This window comes from Lissotriton vulgaris, chromosome 6 (genome assembly GCF_964263255.1).
Source record: "Lissotriton vulgaris chromosome 6, aLisVul1.2, whole genome shotgun sequence".
In the NCBI taxonomy this organism is placed as follows: Eukaryota; Metazoa; Chordata; class Amphibia; order Caudata; family Salamandridae; genus Lissotriton; species Lissotriton vulgaris.
The window spans coordinates 1,629,974,171-1,629,984,016 of NC_141694.1; the positions used below are offsets into that span (position 1 = coordinate 1,629,974,171).

Genomic DNA, 9,846 nt, shown 5'->3' on the forward strand with positions numbered 1-9,846 from the left:
CTCTTTTAATAAAAAGACTTTCTAATATTATTTAATACACCTTTTATCGATTTAAGAAACCAACAATGACAGAAGAAGTAAGATTTGTAACATCTCAGAAAGGAACATTTTTGTTATGCTATATGGGGTATACTTATTCTCAGGAAAAACAAAAAGACGTTAAAGTTAACTGGAAATGTACTAAGTATTACTCTAACAAATGCTATGGCTGTGCAACAACCAGAGAAACAAGTGTAATTAATACCACTGAACATAACCATCCACCTAATATCTCAGAAATAGAGGTTAGATCTACTCTTGAGAATATTAAGGAACTAAGCAGCACCTCTGACCTACCAACAAGTGTAATACTTAACCCGTTGCCTGCGCCGAAAATTCCGCGCTAGTGCGGAACGTTCCATTGAGCGAATGAGATTGGAACGTTCAGCGGACGTGCGCAGCACTGGCGAGGTAGTGCACGCGACGACCGCTGAACGTTCCCCGCACTTAAGGGGTTAAGGAATTACTACCTAGAGTACCTAGAGAGGCAAGAGGTCAGTTACCAATAATAGCTGCTATAAAAAGAACCATAGCTAGGACCAAAAAATCCAGTACCAACACCTAAAACTTTCGAAGAGGTCATAATTCCACCTGAGCTTACCATAACTCATAATGATGAACCTTTTATCTTCTACGATAACAACAACAAAGATAAAAGGATAATAATGTTTGCTACCAACAACAACCTAAAAAAATTCAAAGATAGTCAAACATGGATGATGGATGGCACTTTTAGCATATGCCCTAAACCATTCTATCAATTATTTACTATACATGGGCAATTCCATAATACTTGCATACCATTCATCTATTGTTCGTTACCAAACAAACAAACTTCTACATACACTGAAATATTAAACAAAATAAAAGAAGAAACAACAGACTTCTTTCCCCTAAAAATTATAATAGACTTTAAACAATTCCATCCTTAAAACATATCCGACCACATTCATACAAGGATGTTACTTCCACTTTAACCAATGTCTATGGAGACATTTGGAAAAATCAACACTTAGGGGCCGATTCTGATCTGGAAAATAAAACTGCCGTACGATTCGTATTCGTAGCAGAATCCGTACAAATGGGAAAGATCCGTACGACCTGCGTAGTACGATTCATTAGCGTCGATTACCGTACGAAAATCAAACCCCAGCGGCCCGTACAAGTCACCCGCACGCACGCACACCACACGTACACCACCCCTCAAGCGAACACAAACCCCAACACCCCCAACGGCCCGTACAAGTCACCCGCACGCACGCATACCACACGTACACCCCCCTCAAGCGAATGCGAACCCCAAAACCCCCAACGGCCCGTACAAGTCAACCGCACGCACGCACACCACACGTACACCCCCATTCAAGCGAACACGAACCCCAACACCCCCAACGGCCAGTACAAGTCCCCCGCACGCACGCACACCACACGTACACCCCCCCTCAAGCGAACGTGACCCCCAACGGCCCGTACAAGTCACCCGCACGCAGGCACACCACACGTACACCCCCCTCAAGCGAACTCGACCCCCAACACCCCCAATGGCCTGTACAAGTCACCCGCACGCACGCACACCACACGTACACCCCCCCTCAAGAAACGCGACCCCAAAGGCCCGTACAAGTCACCGGCACGCAAGCACACCACACGTGCACCCCCTCAAGCAAACGCGACCCGCAACGGCCCGTACAATTCACCCGCACGCACGCACACCACACGTACACCCCCCCTCAAGCGAACGCAAACCCCAACACCCCCAACGGCCCATACAAGTCACCCGCACGCACGCACACCACAAGAACATCCCCCCTCAAGCGAACGCCAACACCCCCAATGGCCCGTACAAGTCACCCGCATGCACACCACACGGACACCCACCCTCAAGCGAACGCAAACCCCAACACCCCCAACGCCCGTACAAGTCACCCGCACACACGCACACCACACGTACAACCCCCCCTCAAGCGAACGCGAACCCCAACACCCCCAACGGGCTGTACAAGTCACCCACACGCACGCACACCACACGTACACCCCCCTCAAGCGAACGCGACCCCCAACGGCCCGTACAAGTCACCCGCATGCACGCACATCACACGTACACCCCCCTCAAGCGAAGACGAACCCCAACACCCCCAACGGCCCGTACAAGTCACCCGAACGCACGCACACCACACGTACACCCCCCCTCAAGAAACGCGACCCCCAAAGGCCCGTACAAGTCACCGGCACGCAAGCACACCACACGTGCACCCCCTCAAGCAAACGCGACCCGCAACGGCCCGTACAATTTACCCGCACGCACGCACACCACACGTACACCCCCCCTCAAGCGAACGCAAACCCCAACACCCCCAACGGCCCATACAAGTCACCCGCACGCACGCACACCACAAGAACATCCCCCCTCAAGCGAACGCCAACACCCCCAATGGCCCGTACAAGTCACCCGCAAGCACACCACATGGACACCCACCCTCAAGCGAACGCAAACCCCAACACCCCCAACGGCCCGTACAAGTCACCCGCATGCATGCACACCACACGTACACCCCCCTCAAGCGAATGCGAACCCCAAAACCCCCAACGGCCCGTACAAGTCACCCGCATGCACGCACACCACACGTACACATCCCCCCTCAAGCGAATGCAAACCCCAACATCCCCAACAGCCCGTACAAGTCACCCGCACGCACACCACACGTACACCCCCCCTCAAGCAAACGCGACCCCCAACGGCCCATACAAGTCACCCGCACGCACGCACACCACTCGTACACCCCCCCTCAAGTGAACTCGACCCCCAACGGCCAGTACATGTCACCCGCATGCACGCACACCACACGCACACACAAGGAAAACCCCAAAACCAACACAAGGACAATTCAAACTAGGCGCACAACAACACCAAACATGTCTCCTGTGTACACACCATTGACAAACAAAGTTCTGGCCACAGCCAAACAGAGGGCACAAGTCACACACACCCCATATAACACACACACCACCAATTCAAACTAGGCCACACCCACAAATGGACCAATGAAAGTGGACACACATACAACCCAACATCCCTTGCAAGATACCTACTTGCAAAAAGAAGAGCCTGCCAGCACATCACCAACTGCACCCATTAATCTTCACACATACAACCTATTACATATACACCCACACCACCGCTTCACAATCAGACACACATACCCTCTTACATACACACCATCACCCTCACAATCACACACACCCCACACCATGACTACACAAAAGAATCCAAAGTTCACCAACCCGGAAAATGAGATCCTTGTAGATGAAGTCATCCGAGTCGAGCCCCAGCTGTGTGGCGCATTGGTAGAGAATGGGCCCTGGTGTAGTCAGAACAAAGCACTCCTGTGAACATTGCAAACAAAAACTCTAGGACAAGGTCAGTCATCCTGTGTATGAACCCTCAACCACAATCAAGGTAGCATGTCTCATGAGGGCACAGCCAAACCACAAAAAAGATGGAAGATTGCTACTGACATACCAACTACTACCATGGCCTGTCACACACCCCGTACAGAAAGTAATCCCATGGGGACAGGCAATGGAGTGCTACACTGTCACAATGGTCATGTACCACAACTAAGCAGTTTCACAAATGAATACACATACAACAATAACATGCACAGTGCAGATGCTCAAGTCCATTGTGCCTCTCACACTATGCACTTGGCCCATCATATGAACGTTGTGAATGCACTTAAGTCCCAACATGGACATGTGTATTGCCAAGGTGATGCCTCTAGGACAAGTGCCACGTCCTAACGCCATGATGCAGAAGTGGGTGTGCAGGTCCTGGGGTTGGCATTGCTTGGCCATCATGAAACAGCAACAACTATCCAAAGTACTGGAATGTATCAGTAAGAAATAAACTCTGTCTCTTACAAGAACCTGCTGCATCTGAACTCTGTGCATGCCTGACGCAGCCATAAGGATTGACACTGTATTCTGAATGTAGCATGAAACAGTGCAATGCTGTATATGTCTTGTGGTGGGATGACAAGACACAGCAATGTCTGTGTCACTCATTGTCAAGAGAATGGAAGAAGGAAAAAATACTTAACTACATGTCAATTTGCTACCACTACATACACAACTGAATAATGACAACAATGTCAAGCTTGTGGAACAGAACAGTGATGCTGATAATGGATGCAAAATAAATATGTTTCCTGACAGTGCATTAACTGTGTCTGTCTCTCACATACACAGGGCAACGTGTGGAAACCACCCCCAACCAGGGGGGAGAAGGATCCCAGTCCCTGGCTGAGCAGGACTCTCACCCCACCGACAGCAACGCTACTCAACACACTGTGGATGACCCAACCAACCTGGCCCCTCTGGATCCCAAACCCCTGCAGCAACTGTACCAGCTACATCCGTGCCAACTACCGGACCCATTCCCACCACATCCCAGCAGACAGGTCAGAGCCCTGCCCATGATCCAACAGACAGCCAGTCTGAAAATGAGGGACATTCATTGACGGATACCCTTGAGGTGGCAGACAACATCCACCCTGCCAGCACTCGGGGGTCCCGTCGATCGGATGTGCCCACAAGCGCAGGCCGTGCTCGTTTGGGTCAGGGTGGTGGGAGTGGCGCAAGGCGGAGGCGAGATTCTGGCCAGGAGGCTGCAGGGACCGCTCTGACTGAACTGACTACCATTCTGGAGGCATACCGGCGGGACACCAGGGAGGTTAGCCAGGTAGCGGAGGCCCTCACCAAACTCAAACAACAGCAGGCTGAGCAACATGCCAGGCAAGAACAACACTATGGAGGGGTGGAGGCAACACTGGCTGAGCTCTTGACGGTGCATCGGGACATGAGCCAATCACTACGTCGGATTGTAGCCAACATGCAGCCCCCTCCTTGTGTCACCAGGCCAGGAACATATAGGCAAAGTGCAACACCAGCCACAGGGAGGGAGGAGGAGCAGGAGAAACTGTCTGACGTAGCGTCCCATGCATCGCCCAGGCCTGCACCTGAGGGTTCCCCAAGGAAGAAGGGTCATCCACGGCTGAGACGTTGAGAGGAAGTAGGTCATGCACAACTCCCAGGACACCTGACCTGGCATATTGGCCTTGGGTGCAACAGCATCACCCATCAGACTCTCCCACATGGACTTGCTGGTCACAATCTGCCCAATGATGCCAAGCACTGTGTGCTGGACTCTGTTGACTTTAAGGGCAAGGCATCTCATCCCCAGCAGTGAACTTTGGATTCCCCCCCTTCCTGTACAGCACCTACTCACGTTTGCTGCACAAGATCACCTAATAAATCAAAATTTCATCACACGCATTGTGTAGTCATCCTGTAACCACAGTATGAAGAATATGTGTGTGCAAATGTATGAAATGCAAGAGTACGCAACAAAATGCCATCCACACATATGAGTCTGGAGGAGGACACACATAGGTAACAATATTCCAACAACTAGATACATGTATAGAAATACACACCTGTGATGGTTTGTAAATGCTGGAGGGTGTTTTGCCTCACAAAACTGCTGTCAATGACAGGCACAGGAAAGTAACTTGGAGGTGTATAGATCAGGGCTACAAAGCTAGGTGGCCACGTTGGTAGTACCCACAACTGTGTCCTCAGGTATGTCAACTATCATCAGCATGCAGCTGTACTGGGGATGTGATGAATGGTGCACAGGCAAAGGGTGGCAGCACAGACTGTGGCCTATGGTCTGTATCAGTCTACACAAGCTCACCTGATCACGTGACCTCCCCTATGGAGTCACAAGTACACAACTGATGTGATGTGTGCAACGCCTACAGAACACCTAGCCACGTGTGATAATTATCCTCATCAGAACGGCCACATCGCACCACACCACACCCATGAGATGTGGTAATGGTGTGTGTACCCGCTGGCTAATCCACTGGCTGTGAGGGAAATGTAGAATATGTCTGCCAAGGCAGTGTACTGCCACGTTACTGTAAGGAATGTAAGGTGTGCTGCTGTGGTGCTGACAAGGTAACACTGTCCATATTTAGGTGGAAGGAAGGTGTGTGTGCCCTATGAGGCACATTACCTGGTTGTATGTCGACACACTGTCATGTGCCTCTGCATAGTCTTGCCAGCATGAGTTGCACACACAGGCAGATGATCCGTCATGGGTGAGGTTGAGGTCTTCAGATACCAGGTGGATAATTGTCTGGTGTCCCCTGTGTGCAGGATGGCTGGAGCATGCTCTCCTAATGGCTTGGAGGAGGGGTAATCTGTAGGCGGGTGTGGTCCTAGATCTGGGTAGTGTGCTGAAGTACCGAAAATTATTTACCACCACCCAATTATAGTTATATCCACAACCAATCCCATTCCCATTACCAATAATCAGTCAGTTGGCAGTGTAGAAGGTCCAAGCATTTATTAGACAAACAAACTCTGCCAGAGGAGCTCCTTGCGACCTAACCCCACGAGGTCCGCCAAGTAGACTGCTGGCACACTGTCAGGACATCACATATATACAGCTGCATCTGCGAAATCATGGCCCAACATGGAAAAGTAGAAGCTGGTACAGTTTGGAACAGAAAGCAAAGGCCATATATGGCACACAAAGCGCTCTTGGTTTAGCTCATCCTAGATTAGCAAGGTCGAATGGGTGACTCTCTTCTGCCAGCACTGAGACAGTCCGCCCCGCGCCCCTCCTGGAATGTGTTTATCGGGCTTTCTCCTGCTACCTACAACCTTGACAGGCCTAACGAGCTGAAACAGCAATTCTGCAACAGTTGGGTAATTTCTCCGGAGAACGCTTTTAGCAAAAGGGAATACAGGGGCCGGTTAATGTAAGGCTCCGAGCGAGGCCACAAAATGGCGTTGGTCAAGCCAAGAAAGTGTAAAATACAGAGAGTGGTGCAAGCTAGAATTCTAAAATGTGACAGACGGATTTATTCTAATGTTTGCGTGTATATACTAAAACATTTAGATACATCATGCTAATTTCAAAATATCGATTATGGGTACTATATAATCAAAAATCGATGCCAGTTCCTCAGTGCGCAACATAGTGGCTGTGTATGCAGAATGTGTGCGTCAACTTCCAAAACAACCACATACCACAAGGGCTTTTTCAAGCCACTACCTCACCTGTGTATGTGGAAGCAGGAGTGTCAGCGTAACTCAGGGTCACTGCATATTAAATTATACACTAATCAGCAAAGATGACAGTCACAGGACCTGGCCCCTTAGGGACAAGTGGGGCACAGGACACACACCATTAGAAAGTGTAGTCTACATGTACTGTGTCCAAAGCAGAACAGCAGCTACACACCCATCTACCTCACACACAATACTGTACTTAAGCCTCAACCTACAACATCCATGTTGTCACAGTACACATAAACACCTATCATCAATGATCCTACAATAGTTCATATATGATACATGCACATTAGAAGGACATGTGCATTGATATCAAGGATGCACAATATTCGTTTGTAATGACATGTCATGCACTACATCAGGGGTACTCATAGTACGGCCAGCGGGCCGCCCGCGGCCCGGCAAGCCTTCCTTGGCGGCCCGCGGACCTTACAGACATGTATTAGTTTAAAAAATAAAAATCTCGAGTGTCAGTAAATACCACCGGCTGCAGCAGCCGGGACTCGGAGAGGCTCTGCTCTCTGGGGGCCGAGAGATTCCAGCCATAGAGTGGAGCTGCAGGGGCCTCAGAAGAGGTGAAACTGACAAAGCCTCATTAAAAAGTTAATGGTCCTTAAAGACCTGTGAAATGCTCCGGCGCGGCTGTGCGCGCGCCAGGCAAGTTGTCTCATCCCGGGCTAACAAGGGGGTGGGGGCGATTTTAAACTCAATGGATGTTGCACACCTGTATGTTTGCTAAAAACTTTAAATATTTTCGGCGGGGGAATATGTCCTGCTAGGTCACATGCCTCTTCCAGTGACTTCTTTGTAGTGTCCATTCAAACGTCCGGAATGGCAGGCTTACGCAAAGATACCGCCTACTAAAAGCAGTGCGCAACCAGGAGCATGCAAGATTTCAGACTTTTAAAGGGGGACCGCGTTCCATTGGGAGCTTTTCTAAAGATGCAGTGACTGCTCTGTAGATGAGGAACAAATGGTCTAGAATGCAAAGAAGTGTTGTTCAATATGTTAACGGATTCTCACTCAAGTCGAGTTTCGAAACAAAAACGATTTATTACTTCTGCCTTTAGCCCGTGTGATCTTTCAGATGCTGTGTCTGTTGCAGTCAATACCATTCGAGTGCTTGGCAGAAACTCTGGATCAGGCGGCATGTTATGACGCTCTGTATAGCGGTGCAGGTTCAAAAGTGGCAAGGGAGACTTGCACAGGTATGATCCAAGCAACAAACACGGAAGGAGCAACCTCGGCAGGTAAAGCAGTAGTACTGTGCCACACCGAAGCAATGAACTGACTTTAATTCAGACCGCAGGGACGTCAACTTATTGTGCTTCCCTCTTCGGAAGGAATGACTTTATGTTTGCTGTTCAGTCATGATTCTTTCTATTTGCTTTTTCACTTCCTCATCCCGATGCTGTAACAAGGATACCAAGAAGCTTTGCCTTGAATCTCCGAACAACAAAGAGAAGAGCGAGCCTTCGATGAGCATCTCCACTGTCCATATTTTCATTCAGATTTGCCACAAAGGTGAGCCCCCGTAGGAGATGTCTTCATTTGTGCTTGTGTGGAAGAAGGATGCCAACGAGGAAGGTACTTGAGTACTCAGAAGATCTGTTGTGAGCGATGGGTTTGCAGACAAATTCACAAGCGCCTTCAAAACATGAATCTGCGTCTTTTCAGTTCCATGAGACCACAGACGAAGAAAGCAAGGTAAGGATTTTACGATCATGTCTTGGTACTCGTTTGTAACACACATGTTAGTTATCAGCCTAACTGCTGCTGACTGCAGATCAGAGTTCAGTGGAGCAACGTCAACAGCTGCACAAATAGGTTCAATATAAATCATTAACTGTTCCTGATTGGTCAAGTTCACACTCAAGTTGTTAAGCGCATTTAAAGCCTGTGCCTGGACTTCAGGAACAGGATCTGAAAGCATGTTTCCAACTACTGGAAGAGCACCTAAATTACGAATAAGATCTTGATTAACTGAAAATGCAGCACTGTTACTAAGAGTAATAAAGGCTTGTTTTCGAACTGATGATTCTTCTGTGGCTTCAAGCAGTTCAATAACTCTTTGTAGACGTTGTGCATCCAAATTGCTTGATGGATTTATTAGAACATCTGTAGGGTTCTTCCTCACTTTGGCCACCAAAGTCATTCCGGACACCCTGCGCAGGAGACCGCCTGTTGCCTCAGGGGCCCAAATCAGGCTCTTGGAATCCGCCTCATCTCTGTCCTGTGTTGCCCCGGCACCGTCCCCTGTGTAAGACCCCGGTTTAGATGGCTCACTGCGTAACAGGCGTTTGTACAGCCAGTAGCATACGCTGGAGCCGACCACCAACCCAAGCAGGGATCCAAGAAGAGTCCTACCGTGAGGGCCCATGACGGGCGAAGCTGCATCCTTCACAACCTACTTTTAACAGTGTGCAAAGGGGAGGACGAGGGAGGGAAAGTCAGGGGAGGGAGAGAGAGGGAAAGTCAGGGGAGGTTGAGAGAGCGAGAGACAGGGGAAGGAGAGAGAGGGAGTGTCAGGGGAGGGAGAGAGAGGGAGAGACAGGGGAGGGAGAGAGAGGGGAGGGAGAGAGACAGAGAGGGAGGGAGATAGAGAGGGAGGGAGACAGAGAGGGAGGGAGACAGAGGGAGGGTGGGAGACAGAGACAGAGA

At 49.6% G+C, this 9,846-nt stretch overlaps 1 pseudogene; it reads right to left on the reverse strand.

Annotated features, from left to right (window-relative positions):
• Window positions 1–8,536: 8,536 nt before the first annotated feature.
• Window positions 8,537–9,577, reverse strand: LOC147709231 (armadillo repeat-containing protein 10-like; annotated as a pseudogene).
• Between the last annotated feature and the right edge of the window lie 269 nt (window positions 9,578–9,846).